Raw genomic sequence first — 14043 nt, 5'->3', positions numbered from 1 at the left:
CCTTTCCCGTTATCGCTCTGTGAAGGTAAAAGCCCCAGGGGGGGGTACAGTGTGTTAAGAGAATACTAATCAGCCCTTGAAGCTTAATACCATCTCCAGGCAATATGTCACAGAGGAAAAATACTCGCCAAGAGAAACCGCAAAAACTTCCACAAACTAATCAACCTGCAGTACATGCTTTTTTCAAACAAACCGATCCTCTACCCACGACTAGAAAAACAGATCCCCTGATGGCCTCTATAGAAGAAGACCAAGACAGCAGTTCACCTATAGCCCCTGAAACTGCAACTGCTCCTGTGGCCCAGGAAGATGACACTCCAATAACTTACAAAGCCATTGTAACGCTAATTGAGCAGGTTAAGACATGCATCAAAGATGAATGTGCTGATCTGAAAAAAGAGATCAGCGACCTGGGCCATAGGGTTGACACCCTAGAAGAACATGAGTATGTTGTGGCACAGAAATTAGCACACCTCTCAACTAATCAAACTCAACAAGACCAACATATCACGGAACTCGAAGATAAAATTGATGTTTCTTTCATGTAATTAGCAAGAGTCCATGAGCTAGTGACGTATGGGATATACATTCCTACCAGGAGGGGCAAAGTTTCCCAAACCTCAAAATGCCTATAAATACACCCCTCACCACACCCACAATTCAGTTTTACAAACTTTGCCTCCGATGGAGGTGGTGAAGTAAGTTTGTGCTAGATTCTACGTTGATATGCGCTCCGCAGCAAGTTGGAGCCCGGTTTTCCTCTCAGCGTGCAGTGAATGTCAGAGGGATGTGAGGAGAGTATTGCCTATTTGAATGCAGTGATCTCCTTCTAAGGGGTCTATTTCATAGGTTCTCTGTTATCGGTCGTAGAGATTCATCTCTTACCTCCCTTTTCAGATCGACGATATACTCTTATATATACCATTACCTCTGGTGATTCTCGTTTCAGTACTGGTTTGGCTTTCTACAAACATGTAGATGAGTGTCCTGGGGTAAGTAAATCTTATTTTCTGTGACACTCTAAGCTATGGTTGGGCACTTTGTTTATAAAGTTCTAAATATATGTATTCAAACATTTATTTGCCTTGACTCAGAATGTTCAACTTTCCTTATTTTTCAGACAGTCAGTTTCATATTTGGGATAATGCATTTGATTTAATCATTTTTTCTTACCTTCAAAAATTTGACTTTTTTCCCTGTGGGCTGTTAGGCTCGCGGGGGCTGAAAATGCTTCATTTTATTGCGTCATTCTTGGCGCAGACTTTTTTGGCTCAAAAATTCTTTTTTTTGACGTTATTTTGCGCCAAAAATGTCGGCATTCCGGATGTGGCGTCATTTTTGGCGCCAAACAGCATTTAGGCGCCAAATAATGTGGGCGTCTTATTTGGCGCTAAAAATATGGGCGTCGCTTTTGTCTCCACATTATTTAAGTCTCATTTTTCATTGCTTCTGGTTGCTAGAAGCTTGTTCTTTGGCATTTTTTCCCATTCCTGAAACTGTCATTTAAGGAATTTAATCAATTTTGCTTTATATGTTGTTGTTTTTTCTCTTACATATTGCAAGATGTCTCACGTTGCATCTGAGTCAGAAGATACTACAGGAAAATCGCTGTCTAGTGCTGGATCTACCAAAGGTAAGTGTATCTGCTGTAAACTTTTGGTAGCTATTCCTCCAGCTGTTGTTTGTATTGATTGTCATGACAAACTTGTTAATGCAGATAATATTTCCTTTAGTAAAGTACCATTGCCTGTTGCAGTTCCTTCAACATCTAAGGTGCAGAATGTTCCTGATGACATAAGAGATTTTGTTTCTGAATCCATAAAGAAGGCTATGTCTGTTATTTCTCCTTCTAGTAAACGTAAAAAATCTTTTAAAACTTCTCTCCCTACAGATGAATTTTTAAATGAACATCATCATTCTGATTCTGATGACTCTTCTGGTTCAGAGGATTCTGTCTCAGAGGTTGATGCTGATAAATCTTCATATTTATTTAAAATGGAATTTATTCGTTCTTTACTTAAAGAAGTTCTAATTGCTTTAGAAATAGAGGATTCTGGTCCTCTTGATACTAATTCTAAACGTTTGGATAAGGTATTTAAATCTCCTGTGGTTATTCCAGAAGTTTTTCCTGTTCCTAATGCTATTTCTGCAGTAATTTCCAAAGAATGGGATAAATTGGGTAATTCATTTACTCCTTCTAAACGTTTTAAGCAATTATATCCTGTGCCGTCTGACAGATTAGAATTTTGGGACAAAATCCCTAAAGTTGATGGGGCTATTTCTACCCTTGCTAAACGTACTACTATTCCTACGTCAGATGGTACTTCGTTTAAGGATCCTTTAGATAGGAAAATTGAATCCTTTCTAAGAAAAGCTTATCTGTGTTCAGGTAATCTTCTTAGACCTGCTATATCTTTGGCTGATGTTGCTGCAGCTTCAACTTTTTGGTTGGAAACCTTAGCGCAACAAGTAACACATCATGATTCTCATGATATTATTATTATTCTTCAGCATGCTAATAATTTTATCTGTGATGCCATCTTTGATATTATCAGGGTTGATGTCAGGTTTATGTCTCTAGCTATTTTAGCTAGAAGAGCTTTATGGCTTAAGACTTGGAATGCTGATATGGCTTCTAAATCAACTCTACTTTCCATTTCTTTCCAGGGTAACAAATTATTTGGTTCTCAGTTGGATTCTATTATTTCAACTGTTACTGGTGGAAAAGGAACTTTTTTACCACAGGATAAAAAATCTAAGGGTAAAAACAGAGCTAATAATCATTTTCGTTCCTTTCGTTTCAACAAAGAACAAAAACCTGATCCTTCATCCTCAGGAGCAGTTTCAGTTTGGAAACCATCTCCAATCTGGAATAAATCCAAGCCAGCCAGAAAGGCAAAGCCTGCTTCTAAGTCCACATGAAGGTGCGGCCCTCATTCCAGCTCAGCTGGTAGGGGGCAGGTTACGTTTTTTCAAAGAAATTTGGATCAATTCTGTTCACAATCTTTGGATTCAGAACATTGTTTCAGAAGGGTACAGAATTGGTTTCAAGATGAGACCTTCTGCAAAGAGATTTTTTCTTTCCCGTGTCCCAGTAAATCCAGTAAAAGCTCAAGCATTTCTGAATTGTGTTTCAGATCTAGAGTTGACTGGAGTAATTATGCCAGTTCCAGTTCAGGAACAGGGGATGGGGTTTTATTCAAATCTCTTCATTGTACCAAAGAAGGAGAATTCCTTCAGACCAGTTCTGGATCTAAAAATATTGAATCGTTATGTAAGGATACCAACGTTCAAGATGGTAACTATAAGGACTATCTTGCCTTTTGTTCAGCAAGGGAATTATATGTCCACAATAGATTTACAGGATGCATATCTGCATATTCCGATTCATCCGGATCATTATCGGTTCCTGAGATTCTCTTTTCTGGACAAGCATTACCAGTTTGTGGCTCTGCCGTTTGGCCTTGCTACAGCTCCAAGAATTTTTACAAAGGTTCTCGGTGCCCTTCTGTCTGTAATCAGAGAACAGGGTATTGTGGTATTTCCTTATTTGGACGATATCTTGGTACTTGCTCAGTCTTTACATTTAGCAGAATTGCATACGAATCGACTTGTGTTGTTTCATGGTTGGAGGATCATGGTTGGAGGATCAATTTAACAAAAAGTTCATTGATTCCTCAGACAAGGGTAACCTTTCTGGGTTTCCAAATAGATTCAGTGTCCATGACTCTGTCTTTAACAGACAAGAGGCGTCTAAAACTGATGGCAGCTTGTCGAAACCTTCAGTCACAATCATTCCCTTCGGTAGCCTTATGCATGGAAATTCTAGTTCTTATGACTGCTGCATCGGACGCGATCCCCTTTGCTCGTTTTCACATGCGACCTCTTCAGCTTTGTATGCTGAATCAATGGTGCAAGGATTACACAAAGATATCTCAATTAATATCTTTAAAACCGATTGTTCGACACTCTCTAACGTGGTGGACAGATCACCATCGTTTAATTCAGGGGGCTTCTTTTGTGCTTCCGACCTGGACTGTAATTTCAACAGATGCAAGTCTCACAGGTTGGGGAGCTGTGTGGGGATCTCTGACGGCACAAGGAGTTTGGGAATCTCAGGAGGTGAGATTACGATCAATATTTTGGAACTCCGTGCAATTTTCAGAGCTCTTCAGTTTTGGCCTCTTCTGAAGAGAGAATCGTTCATTTGTTTTCAGACAGACAATGTCACAACTGTGGCATACATCAATCATCAAGGAGGAACTCACAGTCCTCTGGCTATGAAAGAAGTATCTCGAATTTTGGTTTGGGCGGAATCCAGCTCCTGTCTAATCTCTGCGGTTCATATCCCAGGTGTAGACAATTGGGAAGCGGATTATCTCAGTCGCCAAACGTTGCATCCGGGCGAATGGTCTCTTCACCCAGAGGTATTTCTTCAGATCGTTCAAATGTGGGAACTTCCAGAAATAGATTTGATGGCGTCCCATCTAAACAAGAAACTTCCCAGGTATCTGTCCAGATCCCGGGATCCTCAGGCGGAGGCAGTGGATGCATTATCACTTCCTTGGAAGTATCATCCTGCCTATATCTTTCCGCCTCTAGTTCTTCTTCCAAGAATAATCTCCAAGATTCTGAAGGAATGCTCGTTTGTTCTGCTGGTAGCTCCGGCATGGCCTCACAGGTTTTGGTATGCGGATCTTGTCCGGATGGCTTCTTGCCAACCGTGGACTCTTCCGTTAAGACCAGACCTTCTGTCACAAGGTCCTTTTTTCCATCAGGATCTGAAATCCTTAAATTTAAAGGTATGGAGATTGAACGCTTGATTCTTCGTCAAAGAGGTTTCTCTGACGCTGTGATTAATACTATGTTACAGGCTCGTAAATCTGTATCTAGAGAGATATATTATAGAGTCTGGAAGACTTATATTTCTTGGTGTATTTCTCATCTTTTTTCTTGGCATTGTTTTAGAATTCCGAGAATTTTACAGTTTCTTCAGGATGGTTTAGATAAAGGTTTGTCCGCAAGTTCCTTGAAAGGACAAATCTCTGCTCTTTCTGTTCTTTTTCACAGAAAGATTGCTATTCTTCCTGATATTCATTGTTTTGTACAAGCTTTGGTTCGTATAAAACCTGTCATTAAGTCAATTTCTCCTCCTTGGAGTTTGAATTTGGTTCTGGGGGCTCTTCAAGCTCCTCCGTTTGAACCTATGCATTCATTGGACATTAAATTACTTTCTTGGAAAGTTTTGTTCCTTTTGGCCATCTCTTCTGCCAGAAGAGTTTCTGAATTATCTGCTCTTTCTTGTGAGTCTCCTTTTCTGATTTTTCATCAGGATAAGGCGGTGTTGCGAACTTCTTTTGAATTTTTACCTAAAGTTGTGAATTCCAACAACATTAGTAGAGAAATTGTGGTTCCTTCATTATGTCCTAATCCTAAGAATTCTAAGGAGAAATCGTTGCATTCTTTGGATGTTGTTAGAGCTTTGAAATATTATGTTGAAGCTACTAAATCTTTCAGAAAGACTTCTAGTCTATTTGTTATCTTTTCCGGTTCTAGAAAAGGCCAGAAAGCTTCTGCCATTTCTTTGGCATCTTGGTTGAAATCTTTAATTCATCTTGCCTATGTTGAGTCGGGTAAAACTCCGCCTCAGAGAATTACAGCTCATTCTACTAGGTCAGTTTCTACTTCCTGGGCGTTTAGGAATGAAGCTTCGGTTGATCAGATTTGCAAAGCAGCAACTTGGTCCTCTTTGCATACTTTTACTAAATTCTACCATTTTGATGTATTTTCTTCTTCTGAAGCAGTTTTTGGTAGAAAAGTACTTCAGGCAGCGGTTTCAGTTTGAATCTTCTGCTTATGTTTTTCGTTAAACTTTATTTTGGGTGTGGATTATTTTCAGCAGGAATTGGCTGTCTTTATTTTATCCCTCCCTCTCTAGTGACTCTTGTGTGGAAAGATCCACATCTTGGGTAATCATTATCCCATACGTCACTAGCTCATGGACTCTTGCTAATTACATGAAAGAAAACATAATTTATGTAAGAACTTACCTGATAAATTCATTTCTTTCATATTAGCAAGAGTCCATGAGGCCCGCCCTTTTTTTGGGGTGGTTATGATTTTTTTGTATAAAGCACAATTATTCCAATTCCTTATTTTATATGCTTTCGCACTTTTTTCTTATCACCCCACTTCTTGGCTATTCGTTAAACTGAATTGTGGGTGTGGTGAGGGGTGTATTTATAGGCATTTTGAGGTTTGGGAAACTTTGCCCCTCCTGGTAGGAATGTATATCCCATACGTCACTAGCTCATGGACTCTTGCTAATATGAAAGAAATGAATTTATCAGGTAAGTTCTTACATAAATTATGTTTTTACGAAATCGCACCAGAAGGGGAAATCTTCGCTTCAGGGGGATACCAGAATCGGTATTAAGCAATGAAATTCGTGCTTATCTCCAGGCTTTATTCGCAGACATACTAGGGAACAATCTGCCGGAAAACTTAGACATCCCTCTGGACAGAGCTCATAGAGCATTACGCCTAAAGCCCCCTGATGACTCCCCTCCAAGAGACATAGTAGTCCATTTTCAAAATTATAACCAAAAAGAAGAAATTTATAATACAGCTAGGAAGAGACAGACTATACATTTCCAAGACCACCGAATCCAAATATACCAGGATCTATCACTCAGAACGCTACAGAAGAGACGAGACTTCCAACCACTAACATCACATCTCCGCTCACTCCATATCCCTTATAGATGGGGATTTCCCACTTCAGTAATAGTGATGAAAAACGGGAAGAAGATGGAATGCTCCTCACCATCTGACATTCACAGATTTTGTACCATCCTAAAAATCCCATTGCCGGACATTACAAATCTTCAACCTTCCCAAAGGCAACAAAGTGGTATTTACAACCCCAAATCTCAGCGGAGACCAGGTCAAGACACCAATCCCAGTCAGAATAAAAGAAGGCAAATAACCTCCACCAGCTCTGAAACCATGGACTTGGACTCTGTCAGATGAGTAAATGTATTGATTTTCTTCATATGTTTTTCTTTTCCCCTAGGCTTTGGACATTTCTAAGAGGCCCACCATACATAGACTCATGATTCATGTGTTGTTATTATATGTGGGCATTCAGTTCGTATCAAGTTATGTTTTGTCTAAGTTAAGTTCTGTTGTGTTATACATTGAGTTTAATATGCTATTTTTGGTATGTCTGCTTGCATATTCCCTCAAAAATGATGTGCTGTTTCTGTATTCATATCATGCCGTAAGACAAATTTCTAATAGGGATGATCATTTGACTAAACTAACCGACCCAGCTATCATTTACATTAAGGCCCCAAAATAGGACCTACACTTTGGCCGCAGATAAGAGATCTCCTCTTATATTTCATAAACTCCCCTCTACTTAACCCGGATCACTACTACAGCTAAATAACATCACGATACACTGACTACTAGGGAGGTCTGGACTGCTTGACTGTTGAGTTACCCCGATGACTCAGACAATATGCGTAAACTTTTGCATTTCCCAAAAGTACTTCTTCAGCAGTTGACTACACTAGAAACCCACACAACACTTTCCATTAATCCCAGAGTACTCTTAGACAAGACACACTAAAGTTGACAGAATTCTCAGACCTAAAGCAGTTTACATGAGCTATCTGTACCGCATCACTAGGCTAACATTGCGCCAAATTAATTTCAACACGCACTGACTTGCTATACACTAATACCCGGCCTGTAACAATAGCTCCCAAACCTACAACTACAAGTTACGAATTAAAATTTGCTATATGTATCTTTTTTTCCTTCTCAATCCAAACTTGTACTGTATATTAAGGCTATTCAAATTAATATTGCTATAAACATTGTTAATTGCTCTAATAATTTTCTTGAAGTCATAACATTCTTTCTTCCTTTCCCACCCCAACTGACAACCTCTGCACAACTACCTCCATTGATATCTGTGCCTCCTAATACTAGCAACAGGAACCCTCCTAACCCCTTTTTTAGTGTCCCGTCTGGTCTCCCGGTAAATATTAATAGAACAGCTCTAGGCACTAGACATTATGTCGACACCCACAACACACCACAAAGAAGAAACCTTACTCATAGCCACACAAAACGTTAAGGGCTTTCTCTCAGCTGAAAAACGCTCTATTGCGTTTCATGATTTCTATAAACCAAAAATTGACATCATCATGACCCAGGAAACACACTTCAAAAAAAACCACGAACCCACTTTATCAAAGAGATACTTTGACCAACACTACTGTAGCTCAGGTACCCATAGAAAGAATGGAGTTGGCATCTCTTTCAGACGTAGTTTCCCTTTTGAACTACTACAGAAACACACTGACAATGAAGGTAGGATTTTAATCCTAGTCGGCCTATGTTACGGTGCCCCGCTCACCCTGGTAAACACATATGCTCCAAATAGACCCACCCCTAATTTTTTTAAACTTCTAGTTAACAAAATACTAGATCTGGCTAAAGGACCCATCATTGTAGGGGGGGATCTCAATTTCCCCATGAACCCAACATTGGACACATCTAGTGGGAAATCCTACCTGCGTAATAATACCCTTAACTCTAACTGTGCAGCCTTACGCACTATTAACTTATTCGATACATGGCGAGTAGTGCACACTAGTAGAAAGGACTACACCTTTTTTTCACACCCACAACATACGTACTCCAGGTTAGACTACATTCTATGTGACCAAGCTCTACTCTCCACTCTTGTACACTCGAAAATCACGCACACCTCATGGTCTGATCATAGTATGGTCTCTACGGAATTCAAATGGGCCAATAAACCCCACACTACATTCAACTGGAGACTTAATGATCACATACTGACCAACCAAGAAACAGTTGATGACATTTAAAAAACACTCAGACGAATTCTTTGTCTTAAACAAACCTGAGGACACGTCGTCCGCGAACAACTGGGAGGCTTATAAATGCTTTATTAGGGGGGTTATAATAAAACACACTGCCACACAACGTAAGATCCATACCGCTCAGTTTACCTCCCTGACTAAGGACCTAACTACCTGTGAGACTATACTCAAAGCCGACCCATCCTCTGCCACTAAGTTAACCAAATTGACTGACGCCAGGGAAGCCCTTAACAAGTTTCTGATCCAGAAAGCCCACATGAGGGCGCTGACCACTAAATCTAAGTTTTTTGTGGAAAGCAACAAGGCAGGTCGCCTATTAGCCAGGTCCCTTAGAAAACAAAGACTTTCCAATTTCATTAGGACAATTCGTCATCCCTCTGGTGGAGTTGCCCACAAAAATGAAGAAATTGTTAACTCATTTGTCTCTTATTATACAAAATTATACAATTTGGTGGACACTTCGCCCCAGGACAAAAAACAGAAATTAGACGCATATTTAGCCAATGTCTCCACGCCATCTATTACAGAAGATAACAGGCAATTCCTAGACTCCCCTATCACCCTTTAAGACATCAATCTAGTTATAAAATCCCTGCCAAATGGCAAATCCCCGGGCTCAGATGGCCTCACGACTAAATTCTACCAACTCTTGCAACAACACATCAATCCCCAGCTTCAGTTACTATATAATGATATAGATCGTGGCGTTGCCTTGCCTAGTTCCCTCTTGGAAGCAGTAATCACAGTCATTCCCAAACCAGGCAAAGCTACCGATATGGTCAGCAATTATAGACCGATCTCACTTATAAATATCGATATGAAAATATATGCCAAAATATTAGCTAACCGTATGAATACAATACTACCCAATATAATTCACCCTGATCAGGGGGGCTTCATTAGGGGAAGGGAGGCAAAGGATAACACCATCAGATTACTCCATTCACTGCAGCAAGCCCAACTCAACCTTTCACCTCTCGCCATACTCTCGACAGATGCTGAGAAGGCATTTGACAGGGTGGACTGGCAATTTATGTGGTCCACCCTGTCAAAATTTGGCTTTTCTGAACTTTTCATTTCCAGAATAAAGGCTCTCTACCACAGTCCTAGTGCAAAGATTAAAGTGAATAACAACCTATCCCAACCTTTTTCCATCTCTAATGGCACACGTCAAGGTTGCCCGCTCTAACCGCTATTATTTGCCATCACGGTTGAAATCTTGGCATTACAAATCAGACATTGCCAACAGATCCAAGGCCTAGATTTTGGGGATATCACTCAAAAGTGCCTTCTGTTCGCGGACGACGTAATCTTTACTTTAAGATCCCCAAACACCTCCTTACCTGCCCTCATACGAATCTTAGAAGAATATAAGCAAGTCTCCAACTTCTCCATCAACATGGAGAAATCAGGACTAATGCCGATAAACCTAACTCCCCAAGAAATGCTGACTATTTCACGACAAACAAAATTTGTACTATCAGATAAACTTAAATACTTGGGTCTGATAATCTCCAAAGATTCAAGCACACTCTTCCCTGACAATTTTATCAGCCTCCAAACGACCATTAAAACCTCACTAGAGAACTGGCACAGACAGGGACACTTATCTTGGCTAGGGCGGATTAACACGGTGAAGATGATGATAGTCCCCAGATACCTATATCTATTTCAAACCTTACCTATGCCCATTCCAAAACACTTTCTCCAAATACAACAAAAAATGATTAACTCCTTTATTTGGTCATATAAACGTTCAAGAATAGCTCAACATACTATGTATGAGTAAAGAGGATGGAGGCCTTGGTGTCCCCAACCTTGCTAATTACCTTAAAGCTACACACCTAGCCAGAGTTATAGCATGGAATCATGCTAATCCTTCGAAATTGTGGATACAAATGGAGAGCTACCTAGCGCAGGTTGATCACATGAGAGACTTACCTTGGATCCCTAAAGAGTCCAGACCACGTATTATACAAGGCAACGATTACATTAAAACCACTCTAGATGTATGGGATGATGTACTCAACCATACAAAAGGAGTTACCACCACAATATCTCCCTTGACTCCCCTCCTTCATTACCAGCTTTTTCTCAAACACAACCTCTTCACCCATTCACCGGCCAATAAGCTCCATAAATCCCTACCAATCTACTTAATGACCAACGCCTCAGGTGTCAAAGATAGAATAACGCTCAATGAAGAACTAGGTCCACCTTTTAATAGCTGGTACTCCTACTTACAGATAAGACATGCGATTAACCACAGCCCACACAAGGAACAGACACTTCGGCCATTAACCGCTTTTGAGCAGTTATGTATTAACCCCAATATGCTTAAGACACATCTTTCTCTGGCCTACAAAATCCTCAGGGGTTCCTTTCCTGGAAAACAACCTACATATCTGTCGAAATGGATGGATGAGTTCCAAATTGATCTTGACACAGAGACATGGAGGAGATGTTTCCTCCACACACACTCTGCCTCTTTATCTCTGACTATATCCGAGTTAAATTATAAAATATTAGCTCGTTGGTATCTAACCCCACAGCGCCTGAGGATTATATATCCTGCCGCCTCCTCCAGTTGCTGGAGGAGATGCGGAGAGGAAGGTACCCTTACCCATATATGGTGGTCATGTCCTTACTTAAACTCCTTCTGGAACCAAATAGAAAGACACATTGCCAGGGTTCTAGGTGTTAACATCAAACTTTCTCCATCTATCATACTTCTTAACCTCACCCCTAAACTTGCCTGTGTCTACCGCAAGAAGCTACTCCTTCTAATGCTTTCCTGTGCTAAACGACTAATCCCCCGAAAATGGAAAACATGTGAAATACCCACCATTGCCCAATGGAAACTCGAAGTTAACCACATTCTTACACTAGAAACGATGCATTACTGTTATATAGGTAAACTGGACATGATATCTAACATTCAATTCATATGGGATCAGGGATCTTGCGACCACACTGAAAATACTTTTCCGACATCCTCTATATGAAGCTATAAACATTATACTTCACTTTCTCCCTGGGACCGTAAAGACACATAGACATAAAACGTCCCCCCGTACCCCTGTTGACCGGACCAGGCGGGACACTACCCCACCCTTATTTATACCCCCATTCCACCTTCTATACTTCACCATCCTAATCTTCGACCCACCCTTCTAACTATACTGAACCCTTTGGCCCCTCACATTGCCATGTTATGACTCATTATCAAACTTAATTCTCAACTCTGATTAATCTTGAAAATAATTATGGAAATTTGGTTACTGGTTACTGATGATGACGATGTATATAGAGAACTGCTGTTTTATTATTGCAAAGTGAATGAAACTATAGCACTTGTTCTATTTTCACTGTACCAATTTTCAATAAAAATCATTTAAACACAAAAAAAGTAGATTGCATGTGAGGAAGTACTCTCAATCAAAAATGCATTACTTACACATATGTTATTTCAATAACCAAAATTGAAATAGCATGAAAACAGGGATAACATCATATTTATCACAAGTACAGATGAATATAAATAATGTTATATTATAGAGCTATATACATTACAATGCATCAATACAAATACTGTAAAAAAGATAAAAGTGAAAAATAAAATACTAGAAAATGAAATTGACTGTTTGGCTCTAAAATAGTTATATACTGACAAAGTACAGTAAATAAGTAGATGTGCAATTATATTATATTTATATAGACTTACATTATGTAAAAAATTGTCTGCAATGAAAACGAAATATAGTATTATATGATTAGGAAAATGAAATATCAAATACTTGTATTTCAATTCCCAAACATTTATTTAATAGACAAATTTCATAATAAAATACATTTTAAATATAATTTCAGCATTCAGATTTACGAAACGTGTTCTAAATGAAATAATTGTGCATTATTTATATATATATATATATATATATATGTGTTACGAATGCACAATTATTTCATTTAGAACTATTATTTATTTCATAGGCATGTAAATAAATAGATATATATTTCATATTTTAAAACTATAATGTAAGATTGTATAAATAATGATAAACTTATAATAATTAATCGATTAAATGATATCTTCAGCAGACTGGATTGTACATTTTAAAAAGTAATAAGTATAAGTAGTATAGATTATATTGATTTAAATATAATACCGACATAACGTTTTTTTTATTCACAGCAATAAAATCTAGTTTCATAGCTCTTTATTCTAACGAAATAATAAATCAATAATAGTATAAACATATTGCTAAATAATGTTTTATAAAATAACTTTTTAATCATTATCACTGCGATCATTTCTTTAATTTGAATTTGCGTACTAAGCCAAATAATGACATTTATTTATAAATAGTTTATGGATTATCACTATTTATATAATGGTATAAACAAAATTAATAACATTGGAATTGATTATAAACATAAAGAGCTTACGGATGTAAATACATATTACACTCACTTGCGGCGCGATCGTTGCAATTGATATAATGAAGCAAAATAAAGAAATCGCTACAGAGCTAACACTGAGCATGCGCGACTCACGAACGAGCACAGGTGGAAGTAGGTTGTGTTTAGTATGACGCATGCGCTCAGTCATCGAGTGACATCGGAATGGATGGGCTAAACCCCTGAAGGGGAAACAGCGGATTGGACTATAATATCGGTAGCGACTGTCAATCAAAGTTCCCAAAATGTCGGGCGGACGAAAGATTGGTGTCGGAACAATAGTTCAACGTTAGAAAAATATGTAATTATGTGAAATATTACTCGAATGATGAATGAAACTTATGTTATTTTTTAAAACTAGTAAACATAGCGTTAAGTATTGTGCTCAACTTTACTTTACCTTTAACTGCGCTTACCTGAAGGTAATTATAAATATTATAAATTCCAATGTTCTTCACATACAAGAAAATGTTCCATTTCTTTTTAAATATATATTTCTATGTATATCTGATGGGTTTTTTTTATTTAAAAATACATAGAACATTTTCCCCTATGTGAAAAACATTGGAATGTAAAATATTTACAGTGTATACACTCTAAAACACTTTATACTTGTTTCTTGTTTTCAGGTATTTAAGTGGAAAGGGCTGCAAAGAAT

Source organism: Bombina bombina, chromosome 6 (assembly GCF_027579735.1).
Source record: "Bombina bombina isolate aBomBom1 chromosome 6, aBomBom1.pri, whole genome shotgun sequence".
Lineage (NCBI taxonomy): Eukaryota > Metazoa > Chordata > Amphibia > Anura > Bombinatoridae > Bombina > Bombina bombina.
Note: the sequence above shows the minus strand (reverse complement) of the source record.